The sequence below is a fragment of the Pezoporus occidentalis genome, unplaced genomic scaffold (genome assembly GCF_034315485.1).
Source record: "Pezoporus occidentalis ecotype Australia unplaced genomic scaffold, CSIRO_AGI_Poc_V1 ctg10, whole genome shotgun sequence".
In the NCBI taxonomy this organism is placed as follows: Eukaryota; Metazoa; Chordata; class Aves; order Psittaciformes; family Psittacidae; genus Pezoporus; species Pezoporus occidentalis.
This window is the reverse complement of record NW_026912779.1, coordinates 3,574,563-3,595,775: the sequence shown is the minus strand read 5'-3', so window position 1 is coordinate 3,595,775 and position 21,213 is coordinate 3,574,563. Positions and strand designations below refer to the sequence as shown.

General features: G+C 43.2%; 1 long non-coding RNA gene across 1 annotated transcript; it reads left to right on the top strand.

Annotated features, from left to right (window-relative positions):
• The first annotated feature begins 94 nt into the window (after nucleotides 1–94).
• On the top strand, nucleotides 95–7,990 carry LOC134158173 (uncharacterized). The gene is made up of 2 exons (XR_009962627.1): nucleotides 95–251; nucleotides 7,401–7,990. It is a non-coding gene; the product is annotated as an uncharacterized LOC134158173 (long non-coding RNA).
• The last annotated feature ends 13,223 nt before the right edge of the window (nucleotides 7,991–21,213 follow it).

Below are 21,213 nucleotides of genomic sequence, written 5' to 3'. Positions count from 1 at the left end.
GATGGCTTTTTGGTGTGCTTTCGGATTCAGAAGAGCGGTATCTACTGGGCTTTGCAAAGCCAGCAGAACTTCACTGGTGTAAATCTTGGCAGAATTTGGGTCCTGTGTCCAGAGAAGGCAAATCAGTAATACCTTTTCTGTTCAAACCCAGGAAAAGTTTCTTCAGAGCATTAAGATCATGGGACAGATAATGTCAATCAGCTCCAGAGAAACAGCATCAGTTTAGCTGAGAATCTCTATGCAAGTCTCAAGTCTGTACCAATTTCATAGATCAGCACTTTCTATTGTTCAGTCATGCTTTTCTTGCATAGGAGCTATGCTGGCTTTGCAAATCAACCTCTACCATCATGAAACCACATTGCTCACAGAAGGCAGAACTCTTCTGAATTACGTTAGAATAGCCAATATGCAAGACCCTGGTGGGTCACCCAGACCATTCATTCATTTTCGAAGCACTTTAGCAATGCCAATCCTCATGGCACCATGTATAATATATGTCAAGGGATGTTGCTATCCCCCATTGCCAGCTGAGGAAAGGAGATTACAAAACCACAACTTGAATTATTGTTGGAGGCAGGACTGGAACTTGGGATTTCCTGGACAGATTACTAGCCTTCACTTCTCCCTTTGTTGGTATAACTAGCAGTGTCCTGGATCTCCCTTATTCCAGTGCAAGAACACACTTGAATACATTTTCTTTGAAATTGTCTGGTTTGGGGTCACTTCTGTTGTGTACTTCTGGCTGTTAATGATCTGTTGTCTGCAGTGAAATGCTCACTAGTACACTGTAAATCACGAACAGATGTAAAGGTGTCCATTCGTGACTACTGGTTCAATCCCTCTGGATTCCTGAAATCAGCTACCTGCAAAACTTTGGGAGACATGTCTTGAAAAAACCCAATCCTTTGTGACTCTTTAAGTTTTTGTTCTTGGCTGCTAGCCACTCGGAGGGGTGTCTTACATCCTTGAGATGAACTTAGTGCAGTCCTCATTGACCTAGCAAGCCATTTTTTCCCCCTGACGACAAGCTGGGATCACATCTTGTAATGACTACTGCAAGATTGTCTTGTTAGGGAAAGGGCTAAGGTGGGATCGCCTTTAATGACAATGAAAGCACCTCATCAAATCTGAGTCTTTGGTTTCCCAGTCATGGCTCTAGAATTTGAGCCGATGCAGACTTAGTAAATCAGTCAGTCAAAAATTACATCAGTTGAAGTATAATGTTCATGGCAGTCCAAAAACCTGAACATGTAGGTGATTTGGAGGGCGTTTTGTTAACTCTTTAATTGGTCGTTTGAGTGCTGGAGGCAGTAGCTAATTGCCTGTAGGTCAGAGTAGTCCTAGAGCTTAGGTAAATGTATATTGTCATATGTCACATTTTCATATGGATCCTTTGCACAGGTTGGTAAAAATGATTGCTGTATAATTAAAATTAAGACAAGGTGGGAAAAGTGATTCAATTAAACCCCCGAAGCCATTGCACAAATTATCTGAAGTACCAAAAACTAATGAATAGTTAAAACTAGTTTTATCTTTTTACTCTACATTCTTCACTCCTGAGGGTATTAAAATGGCTGGAGCCTCTCTCCACAAGTTCTCAGAGGTAAGTTTTTGGGTGGGCAGTGCAAGTATGAGTCAGCGCAGAGGAATCCAGGCCTTTTAAAATACCAGCACACAGAAACTGTGTTGCCTAGTTGTTTTGAATTGAAAATAACCAGACCTTAAGCACAAGAGACCTTTTGGTTTCTCCACCAGCCCAGAATTATTTTGCAAACATCTGCAATATTTCACTCTGCATGCAGCAGGTATTATATACCAGGGAGGGTGATGACAGTCAAAATAAATGAGATATGTTGTAACCAAAACATCCCCAGTTTTACATCATACATTTCACAACCCGCGCAAGCATCCTGTGCTTTGACTTGAAGGCTAAAAGGCATGTGGTAGTTTTACAAATGTCTATTAGTATTAACAAATATGTTCCATTATTAGACAGCATGCCACTGCCCCAACCTCCTGGTGCAAGAGGTGAGTTAATATGGCTTATAAAATATAAGAGCAGTGCAGGCACAGGCTATGGAAATAAGAGCCCTGGCTAAGCAGGAGGTCTCATTACGTTTCGTGGGACAACTTACTAGAGGCCTGAACATGAGTATAAAAGCTGCCTCCCAGCTAAGGCTTTTTATGGTTCCTGTCCTTTCCCAGAGCAATACAACTTTAGGAGGTTTAGAACAACAAGGTCTGCACCTTTGGATACTGGCAGTGCACTAATTCTGGCTGGGTTTAAACAGAGAGGTGAAGGGGAGAATTAAGATACATCTGTTTGCGCTATCCCTGTGCTTTTTAACAGGGTTTTTTTGATGGTTGAAAGTAGGGAGCACTTAGGAGTTGTGTTTTTTTGCACAGTTGGTTATTTCTGCGTGCTCTTTGCTGCTAGCTGTAAACCTCCATTTCTGGGAAACAGAGTGTTTCTTGGCCAGGAGTGCCTGGAGAGGACCTGATACACTGGAACTGTACAAACAGCTCACCTTAGGAGGAAAGAAGAAAGGAGTCTTGCTAATTTTCATTAGAAGAGATATTGCCTTGGAAGATATTCAAAATACACCTTAGTAGAGACTGTTTCCAGCCATCCAGGTAGAGGTGTCTGTAGGCATTGCCCCTTGCAGGGTGGTGTAGATGTATAGTGTAGATAAAGAACACAATAGTGCCTTTATGCTTCCACCTCTTTGAATGTTACTCTTGTTCTGCATTTGAAAGTAACAGTTATAAAACCTATTCTGACCCTTATTCAAAGTTTAATCAGAAACCTTAAATAGGAACTAATTTATTATCACAGGTAGCATATTCATATAAGTACCAGCTTTATCAAGCCATGAAAATCCCTGCTGAGGACCAGGATGATTCAGGGAATAGTAGGTTATGAAAACATGATGATGTCAACTCACTAGATGAGTCTCCATCAATGGGTAAAGCTTCTGTGGGTAGATAAAATAAACCTTCCCAAAGACTTCTGTGGATCAGAATCCCAAGAGATGTGGAGAACAAAGTAGAGAGAAAGGAGAAAACTGAAACACAGGAGGTGTTCCAATCACGTGAGGTCTTCACTTTCCCATGCTCCCTAATGGGAAAGCAAACAGCCAAACTTTGTCAGAGCTTCTTAAAAAGTATAAATTATACATGGGCAAATGTCTCTCCTGGTGTTGCAGTCTCCCCACCAAAATACTTTCTGCGGTCCTTTTGGGGTGTGCATTCAGCCTGGATTGCTGGTAACCAGAGACAAATTTTCCACTGTTTCTTACCTATGATTGAAGAAAAACACTGCTTGTGTGATTAAAGAGTGTTTAACGTAGCCTTTTCTACATACCCTTGGCCCAAGACCACCCAAACGCTAGGTAAAGTACTGCTTGTGACCAGTCTAGGTTTTCCTTCTGCTTCATGCCATAAGAGACAGTCTGTAGTTGCTTGGTTTTATTAATGCAGATTGAGAGTTTAGAAGACTACCAACAACCCCCCCAGATTATGGTATAGGCTGCTGCTGATTGCTCCAAGAGAGCACTGAAATTCCCGCTCCACACATAGGAATCTGGAAATGACTCAAGAGTGCTTGGGATGCCTTTGTGGATTCTCTCTGTGTGTATATATAGAGAAAGTATTGAATTACTTTTATACAGATGTATATGGCAAAACCATACAAAACTAATACGAGACATTCTGTGACAGATTCACAATTTTTCCTCTGTGTATAGAGAGCAATTCAAGGTCATGGCACCAAATACGTCTTTTAGAAGTACCTCATTTCACTGCCTATGGAAGGCTTGGACCAGGGCTCCATATTTGCTATAAAATTACATATTTTAAGATATTTAAATCCAGTATTTTGATCTGTTAATATGGACCTTGCCAAAGAAAAATACTAATCATTGCCACCAGCCAGGTCCACTCACTTATCAGACATCCTCTGATTGAGGATGCAGCCACTACTGCAATCCCTGCCTGCTAGGCTTTGTGGAGAAGCCCTACACAATGTGCCCATGAACAAAGCAGTGGATGGTAAAGGAATGTATGAGAGAAACTGCCTTAAAAGCCTCTGGAATTACAAAGACAGTGAGAGAGACTTTCCATAGACTTTCTGGAAATGCCCTGTGAGTCCCTGGTAGGTTCCCCTGGGAACCAAAGGAGCCAGTAGGAAGATAGTAATGGCCTATTAAATTCTATAGGACATGCTTTGGTAGTGAGGGGTAGGCCCATGGCATTTCCATGCGTTTTCACTAGCTAGCAGCAGAAGGGCATGCGCATTGTACTTCCTTTGGGGTACGTTTTACATGCAGCGAGAAGGATGTGAAGGCGGTTGCCTTCTCCCAGAGAGCCTGGAAACACTGAATTTCCCTCTGGACTAGCACTCCTCTTGATATGCATCAGTGTTTTAATGGTATTCTCTTGTAAAAAGGAGGTTTTAAAAGGTGTTTTCAGTACATGAGACAAACCTCATCACTGGTGAGTCTGGGGACCCATCATCCCAGTGTTATCTCAGGGAGGCACAGTCCTTGCTCACATTAACTCATGTGCAAGGACCAAACTGCTTGAGGCAACAGTTCCTGTATCAGCCCAACAAAAAAGCTGAGATATGAGATACTCCTTTGGTAGTGCAGTCACCCAAGGATGCATCCTGAGAGGAAAATCTGCCTTGCCATGAGCAGAGAAATTACACTGATGTTACAGGCTTTGCAAGGGATATTGTTCTTTGGGTGTTCCCACCTTCTCCTGGCTTATACGTAAGACAACAAGGCTGAAAAGACCCTATTGGGTACCCAGAAAGGAACAAAGTTAATAATGATCAGCCTGCAAAGACAGATTAGGCATAAGCAGTGGAATTGACTTAATTGTTTTATACAACTTCATGACTTTGTTTTCCTTCCTGGTGTTTTTTGGTAGTTACATCTTAGTAAAAGAAATCACAGTTCATAAGATATCACTGTGCAAATAAATACCCTGCAACGCTGCAGTGGTTTTAGTGGCTCACAATTAGCCTTGATAACCCAAAGGATGGAGGCTAGCATATGTCATGGCTGGAGTCAGGAACAACATGCATCTTTGTGTCTATTTGCATATGACAAATTTCTTCAGTCAGATGCAGGCCAGGCTGAATTTAGCCATCTTGGCCTTGATATTATCCATGTGGCTAAAACTGCCAGTCCATTTACCCTGGAAATTATTACACTTGTGCACTGCCAAATGCACAGTTGTATTGCTCCTTCACTTCATGCTGTTGTATGTTAAACGTACCTCTGAGTCTTAAGCAAGTCTAGATGGAATGGTTTTTTGTTTCAAATAAATTAGTGCTGGGGAGGGGAATCTTTTAGTGCCCTTTCAGAAACTGGCAATGTTTGCCATTTTCTTCTAGCTTAGGTAGTTATGATTTAAAGGAAAAGAAGGAAGTAAAGGGGCTTATGTAAGAATTCCGATGACTGATCACTCAAATTTAGAGTGGGAAATCTGCTTTAGTGAGGGCTAGAGTAGGAGCAACAGCTACATGGCCAGAGATCAACAACTAACCTAAGTTTGTGAGCCATAGAATAAGCATAATATTTAGACCTTATATAGGTGCTGAAGATAAGCGTGATTATGTGGAGATGAGCAATAGATCTGCTGTATCTACAACAGTAACTGCTTGGAAATACATATAGAGAGACTCTGCTGTACTTGAACAACCTGTCTTATGACATCTGAATTTTGGGATGGTCAGGGCTGTGTATTTCTGAGTCCTTCAAAAGATGGAAAGGTATTCCTGAAAAGGAGCCATTTGGGGCCCCTCTTCTTCTGGAAAACTGTTGGGATCTGCATTCTTGAGAAGCATCCCAAGCTGGGGAGGAGATGTTTGTTTTCAATTAGGTCTTGTCTAAGAAATAGACCTATTTTCATTAGGAAAACTACTGTAAATGATGAATTCTTCACTGTTGTTCCCAAAGCAGAGAGATTTTATGAGGGTCACCCATTCTGCAATAAGGGGTTTTATACAATTCCCTGAGGAGATAGTCTTGTGTCTCCACAGGGAAAGATTCATCCCTCTGTATGATCCTTCTTTTAGGTAGGATAAGGAAAGCAACTGGAAAGATTAAAGAGCAGCAGTCCTTATGAAGGAAACAGGCTATCAGCCATCTCTGGAAACCAGCACTGCCTGTCAGGGAGAAACTGTTCTCATCATACAAACCACACGTTTCAGTGTGCTCTTGCAAGGCAAAGGTTGAGCATAATGTATACCTATATCTTAGTTAATAAAACCTAAACACAGGGCAGAAATATTATGTCCTCTCCTGCTTGTTTTGCAGAAGAGAACAGAGGTTTGTTGGCACCAAGAGAAATGTTTTTTTTTTCCTTTGGCTTTCCCTGTCATTTTTCCTCTGTGGAAAGGGGGAGACATTCTGGCTGTAGTTGTGTCTGTTTTCACTATTACCAAGAACAAACCTTCCGTTTTCCAAGTGAACTTAAGGTCCAAGCTCAGTTTCCTTCTATAAATCCTGAATCTTTCTCACATGATCGGCAATTCTTGTGATGAGCATGAGCAGGGAGCCAGGAAGGAAAGCTCAGCTGTCCAATGTAAAAGCTTTAGGCTCTTTCCCGAAATTCCCACAATTTTAGGGCAAGCTTTCTACTTATTACAGGGTTGAGTTATGAAAGCAGGGGTAGCTTGGTCAGTGTGCAATGTGCTTGTGCTCTCAAATGGCTCTGGATGACTGTTGGTCTGTTACATGCTGCCTGCTGCTGAAGCCTCAAAGACCCTCTGTTAAGAGTAAGCCTGGTAGCGGCTTGAGGACCACTGCTCTCTTGCATAGCCTCGGGCATGGGAATAGACAACCAGTGTGCATGTGGGCACGTCTGTCTGAAACATTACAGATGGTACCTGAAACAAAAGGTGCTTTTTCACCCCGTTTTTCTTCCTGTCTGGTTTCCCCCATTTCCCACCACCCAGCATTTTTTCAGTCTCCTTTTCCCCTCCATCTGGTATTTGCCTTCTTCCTCTTTCCTTGCAACCCGCAAATGTTTGCTGCTCTCTTGGGCCTCCCATGCTGTTTGATAAGTGGCTAATCTTGAAGGAGCAGGGCTGCTGTGCTGGCCATGCAGAGGAAGTGGTGGTTTCCCTCCCGAGCACTGCGGTGAGGTCTCCTCCAGCAGCAAGACCCCATCTTCCCCTTAGACCCTTCCTGCTTCATCTCTGTACCAGGGGTGAGTCCTGGGCGATGGGGCCAGAGAGGTCCCCTCTGAGCAAAGATGATTAGATTAAGTTAGAAGTGAAAGATGTGAGAGATGGGGTGGACTAGACAGGAGATAGATTATTCTTATGTTTTGCTTGAGTAACTTGAATTTTTAATAGCTTTGCTGGTTTTCTTTTGTTTTTCTACTAGCTGAAGGTAAATACCCCTAATTTGAGCAACACTGCTTTATTACAACTGGACACTTGGTATCGCATATTTCTGGACTGAAACACTTCATGCATTCCTTCAGCCCAAATGTGAGTGTTCTTTCTCAAATCTGCTTTCTAGGAATAAACAACCCTATAACAGGCATTGCTGAGCTGTCTGCAGCAGACAAACACATAAGAGTTGCAAATACAGCCAAAGACAGATATCAAAAAGAAATAGTCTCGAAATGTTTGGCACTGTTTGCTCACCTTTGGAATAGACATCCTGTTCCTCCTCTTCAAGTGTTTCACGTTATTTTTTTTAATAGAGCTGGGTGAGCTGGTATTTCTTCTGCTCAAGCTGTCTCTAAACTTGTATTTCCAACAGTGGCAGCAGATTATGAGACGATACTTATAGAAATGACATTATATCATTCTTTGAAATACCCATCCTGCAAGGCAAAATCTGCAGAAATTATAGGACTAAGAGGCCTCCTTTGAGAGGCAGAAACTATTTTAACTCGTTATTTTTAGAGCTCTGCAAATCACATATTTTTCTCTTCATTGGCAATTCAAAAAAAAAAATATTGGAAATTGTAATGTTTTTTTAAAAAAAAGAATCCTTCACACCTTTTTTTTTTTTTCCCCCCATAAAATGGAAAGTTGAAATATGTCATTTGTAGGCAAATGAGATATTTCACTTAAATTTCAACCGTTTCTTTTAGATCCTTTTCTTAGAAGACCCATTAAACACAGAAAGGCCTGTTGCAGGCTGCCTGCCCGTGTGGAATGGATATGGGTTCTTGGTCAGGACACCTGTTCTGGAGCATGAACAGTGACACAGGAACACACACAACTAGACGTTTCTGTAGTTGGTTGGGCCACCACGAGCACGGGTAACCATGTGTCTGTGTCTGCACTTTGCTCCCACCTCCACCAAGCACCACAAGCATCACTGTCCAAAACGAAACAAAGAGGTTGAATCATCTGGAGTATTTCAGAGGAATAATGCTGAGATCTCCCTGTGATTGCCAGCATTACTCTCAGCACCTTAAATCAGCCTATTAAGTCAATTGCCAGAGATAGGAAGGTGCTAGTGCTGTGCCAAGCTGTGTGGATCACGGTGTGGGGCACTGATGCCAGGATGCTGCCCTGCCCACCAGTGTATGGGTAAGTAATGGGAATGGCTGTTTTCAATGAGGAGATGGTGCTGCAAACAGAGCAAACAGCTCTGAAAGTTTCTGGTATTAAGGAAGGTTGAGCACTGGTTTCATTTTTATGGGACGGATTTTGAAGAGGGTCCTAATTGGTAATAATCAGCCATTAGAAACGGATGTGGTAGGGAAAGGGTGGATAAAGGAAACGGTAATGGCAGAGCAGTAATTCCATGTGGATTAAGGAGAAGCTGACATGCAATATAGCACAGAAGAAAATTTGTCAGGATTTGCTTTGGCTAAAGCTGGCTTTATAAACAGGAATACAGCTCACTAGAGACAGGTCTAGTGAATGAAAACAGGCACAGGAACTTCTTCCTTATAGCTGAGTGAAAGGGCTGCACCACATAAGGCGGATGCTCCCTTGTCTTGCCTTTTCATGCCATGCTGTGCCCTGCTGTGCCACAGCTTCTTGTGTCAGCCTGTCTGGCAGTGTGTACCAGAGGGAGAAGGAAAGTCAGCACAGAGCCCCTCATACTGTAAGGTATTTCCTTGGAGCTATCAATGCCTGGCTGCTCTTTCCTGTCCTTCCCATTCACTCTTGTTGCTTTGTAAACCTTTTCATTTGTACCTGGGCCCAGCACCAGCTGAGCCTGCTCTGAGCCCTGCCCATGGCAGGGGGTTGGAACTGGATGATCTTAAGGTCCTTTCCAAGCCAAACCATCCTATGATTCTATGAACCCAGGGGTACGTGCTGTAGAGGGAGCACCTTGTGCTGGTCCGTGCCTCTGGGACTACAATGCTCCATAGCACTGTGGCCACTGTAGATGTGACAGGCATAAGGAAGATGTAACAGAGCAGGCTGGGGTCTGGCTTTTCATTTTCCTCTTTGTTGGGAAGGATCTTGGAGAGAAAGGGGACTGGAGCCAGCAGCGGATTTGGTGCCCCCATGGCACTGGGGGTATTGCCAGCAGCAAGGGCAGGTTTGGGGAAATAGAGGAAGATGTTTACAATGTGAAGAGGAAGTGCAGGAGATCTGGAGAAGGTTAGATGATCAGAGGGGATTGCTATGACATTCTCTGAGAAGAAATGGTGTTTCTTGGGTGTCTTATGGGCAATCAGTTCATTGGGCTGCCATAGGGTCTCTCACATGGTTTGTGACTTGCGGAGCAGTGTCAGAGAGGCACCTTCACTTGCCAGACATTCCACTCATAAGCAGATGTCCCAGAAGATACAGTCCTGAGCCTTGTTTCCAGCTCAGGAAATGAAGGCTTCAATATTCTTGTCCATAAAGAATAGTAATGTTTCTATTTCCTTTTCCTTTCTTCTCTCTCTCTCCCCCCCCGCCTTTCTTTTAATGAGGAAAGAGAAAAGATCTGAGTAGGAGAAACTTGTTTTTCAGACATCTTACTTCCAAAACTTTTTCCTCACAGTGCTTCAGCCTATAATTTAAGAGGTTTTGTTTAATTACATTTAAAAACTTCCATCTTTAATTACTTTTTCTTTTTTTTTTTTATATTAACACCTAAATATGCTACTATTTGGGGCACAAACAGACAGAGATTACAATTAACAGATTAATTACACTCTTTTTGTCAGTGTAACCTCATGGTACAGAAAGTATTACAAATCCATTTTAAAACATATTAAATGTTCATATTAATGAGGATAATAGAGAACAAGTACCAGCAAACTAAATATTGTTAATGATTTTGAGCTATTAAATTCATTACCATTTCCTTTCATAATAAAGTGGTTACTTGCTAATTAGACCTTTTTTAACTCATCATTATTGAATTCATTACATTGTGTGCAGTTAACCCTTCAAGATCTGCCTGGGTATACAGATGCAGTTAAAAAGTAATTCCAACAGCATATGAAGCCGTATGCTGTTTGCAACCCTGCTTGTGTTTTTGACGGTAGCTCCATGTACTTTTCTTCTGGTACATTTTCTTGACACATCATGCCTAGCAGCTTCGTAGCTGTCACAGCAGCTTCAGCAACACGTACGATGGAAACATGCTGTATTCATTTCATTTAATAGCGTTTAATGTTAAAACGAAACTCGAACCCACTTGTTTGGCCCAGGAAAAAAATACCCATCGGCACGCTAAATGGTTGACGTCTTCTACTTCTAAATGGTTGACGGGCTACTCTTCTCTGAGTTAAAGCTGCTGAGAGTTAGGATGATTTACCTTCTCCTCCTATGGAGGCAAGATGTACTTATCTGGGTATCTGGTTTTTCTCTGCAACCCTGGATGGAAATCCTATCCCTGCTAGAGTTCACATCAAAATCCCTCTTGAGTGGAAGGTGCCCCTGCCCATGGCAGGGGTTGGAATTGGATGCGCTTTAAGGTCCCTTCCAACCCAAACCATCCTGTGATTCTATGATTTCAAAGTACCCCTGTACTCACCTTCCAGCAGCTCTGAGGGTTCACTCCCCTCTTGGTGAGGGGGTACAAGCCACCTTGTCCCATGTACCCAGTTACTGGAGAGGGTACTCTTGGAGACTGAACCAAAGTGCTTCTTTGCTTCTTCTTCTCCCTCCACTTCTCACTCTTTCAAAGGATTAAGAGAAGAGCCTCCATCTCTTCTTTCTTTTTTTGTCCATGCACTCTTTTTCCCCTCCTCTCACAAACAGCATCCCCTCACACACACTTTCAATTTGTAAGTATTTAAATAGCGCAAAAATACTTGTTCTGCACATCACTGGGACCTAATGGATAGCACTCCATGCCTTGCCTGATCGTGGCACAGTAATGTGGAATGAGAGAGGTAATAATCTTTGATTGGAAAATGCCATTTTTGGAGCAACTCTGCAACAACCAGTGCTGGGATGGCAGCGCCAGGCACATCATCAGCCAGGCACACAGTGCTGTAAGCAACGCCGCCGAGGAGTAGTTTTGCTTGGGTAAGAAAGGCTTCATGACACTTATTGCTACTGTACTTGATGGCTGGTGGCTGGGCTGATGGATACCCTGCAAGTCCAATAGATAACAGCTTAGATATGCAGGTACTGTATGGCTCTGGAGGAACACCGCTGTGCCATCATTCAGATCAGGCCATTCTCCTCCTTCCTATTTGAGGCTGTGTCTTTGCATAGGGGACATCTGAGGGTACGGCCCTGGGGCTGGCTCAGGCACGGCAGCCTCACTGCCATATATAACAACAATAACACCACATATCTGTAACCTCTGTTTTATTTAAAACCAGGTCTCTTTCACCTGTAAATAGCTAGGGTATAAATGTGCCTCACCAATCACATTGGACTATTGTATTATACAGTCTATTGAATGTTTTTGGCAGGCATGAGCCCCTATGCTACTGTGTCCTTATTTTATTATTGTTTTGAGGGTAGAGCAGTGTGATTATCCATTCTTGCTTCAGGCATAGCAAGCCATCTGGAATGCTTATTAAACCCACAGGCAGATCAGAAGGATATAACTCTGATGATGTACATGTACATGGGCTGTACTACATCATCAGAGCATTGCTCCTCTGATGATGTAGTACACATTAGTGGGCCTAGATAATGGATTAGAACTAGCAGAGTGAAAGTTAGAGTTTTTGAAGGATGGATATGGTGAGGTTTTTTCTCTCCCTCTGGGTAACTGCTGGCATAAGATGTGGAAAAGAAAATTTAAAAGTAAGCCAAGGAGGCTTCAAAACTTGTAAGTGCTCAGCTTGTCAATGGGGAGGGACAAGTGGTGATCAAGAGGCTTAAGGAAACAGCTTTGAAACCCTGAATCATTGCAAAGAGGTCATATGTGCTCATCTACTTGAGTGAAAAGGGACATGGAATGTGGCCAGAAATAATGTCACTTCTCCAGTCCTTTGGTCGGTCATCACTAAGTGGATTTTTGGTAGGACTTTGCCTTCTTGTCATGCTTCAAAAACCCAACACCCTGTGTTATGACACATAGAACTCGTTTTTCAGCACTTTCCAAATTTATGCTCATCACATATTTGCAAGTACTATTTAGAAATAAGCTTTTCAAATGAACGAGGAATCTGATCCGCTTTCAAACTAGCCATGTGGCTTCTCTTCTGACTAAGTGTGCAAAAAGCCCAACATCAGTATAAAAGAAAACCAATCTGGGCACCACGTATGGGGTGTAGGTGAACGAAGGAATAACTATTTGCATGTCTGTGGGGTTCTATATATAATTTCTATTTCTCTTTGCTCATAACCCTGCACGCAGTGGTTTTTGGAGGTAGCTGATATTTGTCTAATCATGGAAAGGTGTTTCGTGTCTAAACAAAACCTTTTCCTGGGGAAGCTGGAAAGGTTCGGAGAAGTTAGGTCATTCAGTCGGGAAGCTGAATGTGTGCTATGCAATTTAGATAACAAATTGCACACTTTAAATATCAAACTGTAAATATCAAGTACTCAAAAGAATATTGACATTTTTGAGCAATTCCAAAGAGTAACAGAACTTTCAAAGAGGAGCTGTACATAGTGAACATATGCTCTAAGAATCATAGCTGCAAAGTAAGGCAAATGCCTGTTTTAACAATGGCAAATAGCAAGTCCGTAAAGGTATGGGTCACATTTTATTAATGCTTAGCGTGTCTCAGGTTTAGCCACTTTTGTCAACAGCCTAAATGTGGGCTGTGTGCATCTGCATGTCGGAGGGAAGCGTGCAGCTTGTGTGGGGAGATGCACATTCATCAAGGCAGCAACTGTTTCGGGTGCACAGCAGCAGTATTGTGGCAGCAGTTGCATTATTGCTTTACCACAAGCTTTACTTTAGGGTGACTGTGTGGCTTTCTACTTTGATGGCGACCAGATTATCTTGGAGGTGTAAGGGAGAGCTAATAAAAATCCCCAGTTGGAAGAATCACAGGATCATAGAATGGTTAGGTTTTGAAGAGTGGAGTTTGTATTTACATGACTATAGTTTTCCTTTTGACAGATTTTGGGGGTTTTATTGGTACACATAGTGAACCCCAGTTGTGACCATTATGTTTTCCTCTTCACCTGGGCTTGATGGCCACTAGGAGAGTTTGCTCCCTCTTTCTCAGCAAGTATCTGGAGAAGTTTCTGTTTCGTTCCTATATGAAATAGAAATAAACTTGGAAAATTCTTCATTCTCACTGCAAACCAGACATCTCCTTTTTGGTCAGTCCATGCTAGCGCAGCTCCTAGGTGGCAATTTTGCCAGTAGGGGTGTGGGGATGCAGTAAGGGTGTGTGTGCCTGTGTGCTTGCGTGTATGTTGATTCCCAGATTTGCACCCCTCTTTGTAAAGCATCCCATTTTGCCCTTTTCCAAGCCTTCCTCCCCTTCTTTCCCTTGGTGCCTTGCCGTGATCCCACTCACAGGCACAGCCTTCCTTCTCTCCCCCATGAATTGCCTCGTCTCCTGCAGTTTGCTTTCTTGCAGCCCGCTGCAGGGCCGTTGCTTTCCTCCAGCAAAGCCTGCTGTGTCCCCCTCTAACCTGCCCGTGCCAGCTTCCTTCTTTCCCTGCTACCACTTTGTCCCCCCCCCCGCTTCCCTCTCTGGGGAAGGAGATGACAAACTGTCACTTTCTCAAACACCCTCTCCTCCACTGACTACTCTTAAAGAGGCAGTGGGATAAATGAAATTCAGCATTCGAAAGGCTCAGCTCCTCCAGAAAATATTCCACCCACAAGTGGGGAGCTTCAAAATCCATTCCTAGCAGTTAATGCTCCATCCTAAATGACATAGCTTTCCAGTGGTGACATGTGCATTGATCTGCATTACAAAAAATAAGAGAAATAGCACTTCTTTTCAGCAGCAGATAATTACCAGCATACATCAGGTTCCCTCCTGCTGATACCCACAGGGTGGAGGGGATGGGAGTGGGCATTAGGTGGAAGGGACGCGACCAGCTTGCACGTTCAGCCAGATAAATAATATCGATTGGGGTTTGTGTGGAGTCCCAGCACCACCCCTCCTCGCTGGTTTGATTAGCCACAGGGGTACATTCACTGCAGTTACAGGATTTCACCCCAGTCATGTCTTCCACACAAAGGTGCTAGTTAGGCTACAAGCAGAAGCGAGCTGAGAGGTTCTTCAGCCCTCGTCAGGAAAGATCAGAGCCAGGTACCTGTGGCCATGGTGGAAGAGCTGGATGAATTATGGGGCAGATGTGTAAGAAAGCCTCTATGTGGGGAGAGCAGGCACCCTGGCACACATGTAGTTTAGAGGCTCGGGAGCTGGGGGAGGTAATTAACAAATGGCTAATTGCTGGGTTTTGTGGTCTACATGAGGACACTACATGCACTGATGGGCGAGGGTCTGTTGTAGGGGCTTGAATGGCTCCCCTCACTGGGGTTTGGCTGTTGGGTTTGGCTTTGGGTCCCCCATGAAGCAGCTGATGCCCTGTGCAGGTGAATTCAGCTTTGCAGGAACTTCTGAGCTGTTCTGCAGTGAACCTGCCTCAGGCAAGAGACACTTGAGCTCTCTGCAAGAGAAGGGGTGCCACTCACCAGGCGCCGAACACCTGCGCTGCCCTCCGGCAGGACAAGGGCCTTTGCTTGACTCACCTCTCTTTGGGGCAGATGTCTATAGAAAACATCACTGCTGTCATTGATGGCTGATCCATCGGTACACAAAGCAGCTCCATTTTCATAGCGCTGGAAGAACAGCAGCTGGCAGGGAAGGAAAGGTGATGCTGCTGCCTGCGTGGGGCTTTGCCATTTCTCACTGCATAGTCTGATGTTCTTTAAAGGCAAATAAAGCCCATTGGCAATGGGACTGGAAGTGCTCTCTGGGCCTAAGCACACTTCAGTGTGTTAGATCGACTGAATTTCCTCTTCATCAGTGGATGCAATCTGCCGTGAGAAAGTTTTACTGTCTCGGAGTCCTTATGAAAACATTCTTAGATAATTGAGACATTCCCAAACAATCAAGATAACCAGATGTGTCTGTTATTTGTAATTACCTGAACATGAATTCTTTCTTCAAGAACAGTTCCATTTTTTTTTGTGCTTTTTGAATTACTCTAGATAATGGATAGGAAGATTAACTCCTCTGAAAAGTAATCTGTGGTTTGTACCTAGTATGTCTCATTCAGATGCAAAATCACCTCCTTCCAGAACTAGGTACTGGGGCTCAAGCAATACATGAAATGAACTCTCTGCTTCTGCCATATGTGAGATCCACAGCCTCTAGTGCCCTTTCAGGTGACACCGTGGGGTGAACTCTGAGGCTTGAAGTCTATGAACAACCCATGAAGAAGATGCTAAAATGTTCTCTTCAAGCAGGGAAAATTGCTGAAGGCTCGAAAATGGTTTCACAAGCCACTTCGTTAAGTAGCACACTTTGAACAAAAGGGCTTTTGCACAAGCTGCATTTGCACCTAGAGCTTCTGCAACGTTTTCATCTTGCAAAGTACCCAGCTTTCACTGCAGCGCAGTGCATGAGGTGAAGGAATTCAAGGCATCCCTGACACATTCACAGTATAGGAAAGACATCTATGCATCTCCTCTTCCTTCTAGTATGGAGTGGGACTTAGCCCACACCTCAAAACTGTTATTTTCAGGGCAGTAGCCATGACCTTTTGTTGCAAAACGTGCCTGAAATCCTCCCCATTCCCATTTCATCAAACAGAGCTTGAATCAGAACTTGCCTTTCACACCCAGGGCTGGGCTATGGATTTGCCCACCCTTTTTCTGATATACCTCCTTCTCAGCTGCTTGCCCTCTGTTGGGTTTTCCTTCCGTGTGTTTCACCTGGACATTTGCTCCACTCCTATGTACCGCAGGTTTTTGTTGGCATTCAATTTTTCAGCATACTGAGAAGTCCCATATCCTATTTCTAACCACAGCTGTTACCATCTTTGGTACCTATTTTACTACTCATACTTTCCTCATCTCATTCTTGGTCTATTCTGTAAATAGGAAGGTGGGGAGCATCCAAGTATCATGGTTCTTGTCTACTTTTCCTCTCGTGTTTACTCCACTTTTAGCATATGAGCCAATGGCCTCATCTTTGGCCTCTCTCCTGACAACTTCCTCCCTTTTATTTGTTTATCTGTGCTTATTATTAATAGTGGTAGCACCAATGGTGATGATGCTACCTTCAATTGTTCCAAGAAAAGGTTTTTTTTTTGCAGAAAAAAAGAGTAATTCTTGCACAGTACTCTATGAATACTTGGTGTCTGGTGAGTTCAGTATAGTCTTTTTCTTTGAAGCTCATTCAAACCTTCCCTCTTTCTCTTGACAGTTCTGCCCTGGGCCCTTATCTTTGCTGTCCCAAAGGAACATCCTTGAATCTGTTAGTCACGTACGTATCAGCTGAGACTTCTGTCACCACTTTCCAGCCTGCTGAGGACTTAAAGATCACAGCATTGACTTGGTGCTGAAAATAAATGGGCCTTACAGATGGTTTGGAAGACTAGTGAGAAATGCTTGGCTTTACTCCTGCTAACTAGTTAGGTCTATTCAATACGAGCTAAGCTTCATCATCTCTACTGCATGAAGTGAGTTATGACATCTTTGCCCAGGTATGAAGAGTACATGGTAGATTACCTGGTTGTTAAACTGCTACCTCCCTCTCCTTGAAAAGCAGAAAGCATCATTTAGTTGGTACTTGGGAGCCAATGATGTTTTCAGCAAGGTCTGAGCATTTTTCACCCTTGATAAATGTAAAGCAGGATTTCTGGTGCAGGGAGTGGTTTATCACTGGTTTCTTTGCCAGGTTCCTTCAGGCCTCATTCTCCTCAATCACACAGGTCCCTTTTAGGTCCATGGAAGCATTTGACATCTTCAGGATGGCAAAAAATACACTGGTAGCAATGGGCACCAGGGAATTAGGTATTTTTTTCCATGAGACCTGTGTTTTTATCACTTGCTTGTCTCCACGCTTTCAGTGGATTTCCCAGGTCTGCTGACTCCTGCCTCTCCAGGCTCCATCTGTGCTTCCATGGAATGGCTTCCCCTGTTAAAACATTTCTCAGAGGCACATTTACCACAAGCTACTCGTGTCATTGACTACCTGTTAGTTAAATTTCTCATGCTAGTGTGTATATTGTACATAGTTTGTGTTACAAGAAAGGAGCGTGCACCTTTCTTCTGTATGGTCATTTTGCGGGTAGTCTATGGCTTCACGTGGCAATCTTTTTGAGCTGAACTATGTACTGGTGGGGTAAGAAGGAATCTTATCTAAAGCAAACCGTGTGCTGAAGTTTGCCTTTAGGTGAACTAAAACTTTACAAAGGCTGGCTTGGGATGTCAGGAGTGGCTTGAAGACCTATAATGAAATAGAGAGTTAGACAAAAGGATTTAATTTTAATAGCATTGTGTGTGACAGCGAGAGGAAGAAGTCTGGAGTCTAGGCACACAGAACCAAAATATAAGGGAAGGGAGGCAGAGGGAGAAGAAAACTGGGCTGGGTCTAAAAGACAGCTAAAAAATGTAATAAAGAAAAAAGACAAGACAAAAGCATGGAGCATAAGGCAGGCTACAGAAAAGTGTTTTTCAGTTTGCATATATTTGGTACCAGGGCAAGAAGGAGATGAGGAAAGAAAGGAAATTGAGCCTAAAACTATTTATCTAGCTACTGAAGAGTCGCTTTTCTTCCCTTTTCTTAGAGGTTTCATTAAAATGTGTGAATGCCCTTTTTTCCCAAGAGTTTCCAAGTGTCTCTTTGTACTAGCAATAAAGCAGACACCATGGTCCTACGGTGAGCATTGCAGAAGGTGTGGCTGTAGGTGCCTAGGAAAACAAATCCAAGGAATACGCCTCTTCATCAACACGTGGATGCTCTGTCAGATACAAGTTAGCTTTGGGGAAATGCATTCCTCCAAGGAATGCTTCTAGAGAAGCACCTGGGGGTTTGCCAGGGCCATGAGAAGGGCTTTAGGCTTGGGACTTGCCATTTCCAGGTCACTCCGGTCCTCCAGTCTGCTTGCACAGCTCCTTCTCTCTCTGCCCAACAGTCCTCACAGCTATACAATGGTAGTTTCCACGCTCATAAATGCAGCTCCTTGCCTGTTATTTTCCACCATGTAGAGACACAAGGTGGAGAAGTGTGGTAGGGTTAAGGCAAGGCTGGCTGAGGACAGCACTGGCCTTGGGGGGTACTGCTGAGCCCACTGCATGAACAATGTTCAGGCCTGTTTACCCAGCCTGCCCTCATCACCAATCTTGTATTTCCAAATGAATATTTTAAGGGAAGGGAATTGTGCAGATTGTTAGTGTAGCTTATTGGGTTTTAAAAATTCATGTTTCTAAATTCCCAGCATTATTTTCCTCTTGCTTTAAAGGAAAAGGAAAAAAAAAACAACAAGAGGGGAGGGAATCTCTTTTCAATAAGGACTTAATTGTCTGTTGCATCTGGAAGGGCCTCTGAGTTGAATCTCCCTTCTCCACAGTGCTACCTGAGCACTTTTGTCTCACTTTCAAGCTTTTAGCTAGAACAGGACTTTTGTGGCCAAAGAAATTTAAGCTCAGGGGCATGTAATGGACTTGTCAAGCTCCAGTATCCATTAGGGGCTGTGCTGATACCAAACAACCTGACCATCACCATCAACTTAAAAGTGAGGCTCATCTCATGCCACTTCAGCCATCTAAAAGCTAAGCTTCTTTAATCACTTTGATATTGCCAAAGGGAGATCCACCAAAGGTGAAATCTGTTCATCTCGCTTATCTTAGGCGCTTTTGGACAGGATGAAGCTCCTCCTGGGTTTGCCCAACCCACTGTGTTAATGGTGGGCTTAGATTGGATGCTTCTCTTTTACACGGCTCAAGCCATGTAAGATGAAGCCCATGACATGGAGCTTCAGGTGGAGCTTTGGCTGTTGGGGTAACTTGTTGCTTTAACCAACGTGGACTCTGATTTTGAGGAACTGTGGATTTTGAGGAAAGCTGGAAGCCGAAAGAATGGCGGCTGTGCCAAGGTTCCCAAAGGGAAGGTTAGCAACACTTGGTCTGGATTGATAAGCTCATTCAGAAAGATGTGTAATGGGAATAAAAATAGTTTGTGCTGAGGCATACACATGTGGGCTCTGCAAGGGGCAGCAGCTGAACCATTGCGTTTTCAGTGTACTTTGTGGTTTATCATTAAGATAGCCAAAAGAGTTGAAATGAAAGTACTCTTTCTTAATTCTTAAAACAAGGGCCCACTTCAAGTGGCTCTGCTTGGATTTTTATCACGCTGATACTACCCCAGCTCAAGCAAAGGGCATTGATACTAACCTATTGAATGTAGAGCTGCAACAGAAATGAGAGAATTTCACTGTATTTCCGATTGCATCTTTCTAATGACCTTACCTCTGTGTTTGAGAGATGCCTGGACTAAGAACAATATATATATATATATATATATGTACATATATATAAATATAATAATACTATAAATGGAATAATATATATTATCAATACTATTGCATATTATAGATTACTAGATAATTATTACATATTATTATAAATTAGTATATACAATATCTAATATAAAATAATGATACTATAATATATAATAATATTATAATACATAATAATAATTTTATATATATATAAAAATCTTTTCTTAGGTTCCTAGAGAAACATATTTATCTATCAGGAAACAATATCATTTACTGTACTGGAGTACTTTGGGATACAGAAATTTGGGCTTCTGTCTCATTTCATTACCAGACCTGGAGCTTAGGTTTGAAAATGGTGTAAGTTTAGTGGCATTAATGGCATGGAGATGGGGCTGCCTTGTGGTAAGGACAGACACCTGAATCTAGCACTGTTTGCCAATAGGCGACAGTAACGAATATGAGTGGTAAAGCAGTTTAAATGACAGATAATTCACCTGCACACCAAAACCTCAGAGCCACTGGGTTGGAAGAGTGGATTTGGAAGAGTGGATGCCCCAGAAGCACCCTGTGGTGCTGGCAGACAGGAATACCAGCACGAGAAGATAATTTAGGGCATAAAACCCCTCTGTTGTTACTGTCGGTACTCAGGTACATTGCAGCCATGCCCTTCCAGCACTGCTTAGAAACTGTCCAGAAGGCATAAAATATGCTAAGCAGCTGTTAAAGGGGAAAAAATAACGTGGCAGAGAAAGATGAAGGATATGCATAAAAATACATTGAAGACACTTCTGATCGAGGTGTGGGATATGACATTTTCCTGTTTGTGATGCTGCAGTGTGGTAGCTGTGCCGGTGGCAGGGCTTTGGAAAGGGGGGGGTTCTTTTTTCTATTAAGGGCAAACAAAATGAGGGTAAAATTTGAAGTTGAGGAATTTTCTGCTGCTAGAAGGCAAATCACTGCACGCACTACTACGAAAGAGCAGGGGCAAACAATACAGCATGCTGGGGATTGCAGATGCGTGTGCAGTAACGCCGTGAATACATTAACTTCCCTTGTTGTCAAGGCAAGTGACAGCGGCTGAGTGAAATCCAGAAAGGAGCTACTGTCAGCGCAGGGCCCGCCCGGGCAAAGTCACATCGCTCCTAACAACAGAGTCTATTCTGGTTACGTCTGACACCGTGATCGAGAGGCTCTCGTTTGGGGAGTTGTATTTATTGTGACCCAGGGAAGTCCACTGAGCTGCTCGATGAGGCTCCAGCCTCCTGCCATGGCCATTAGACAAACTCATCCGCGCCGTGGCATCAGTAGGACTGGATTTTCTGCTCTTCTCTTTCCTTTTCCATCACCTTCTTTTTCCCCCCTCTTTACAGTAAAAATGACAAAAAAAAGGA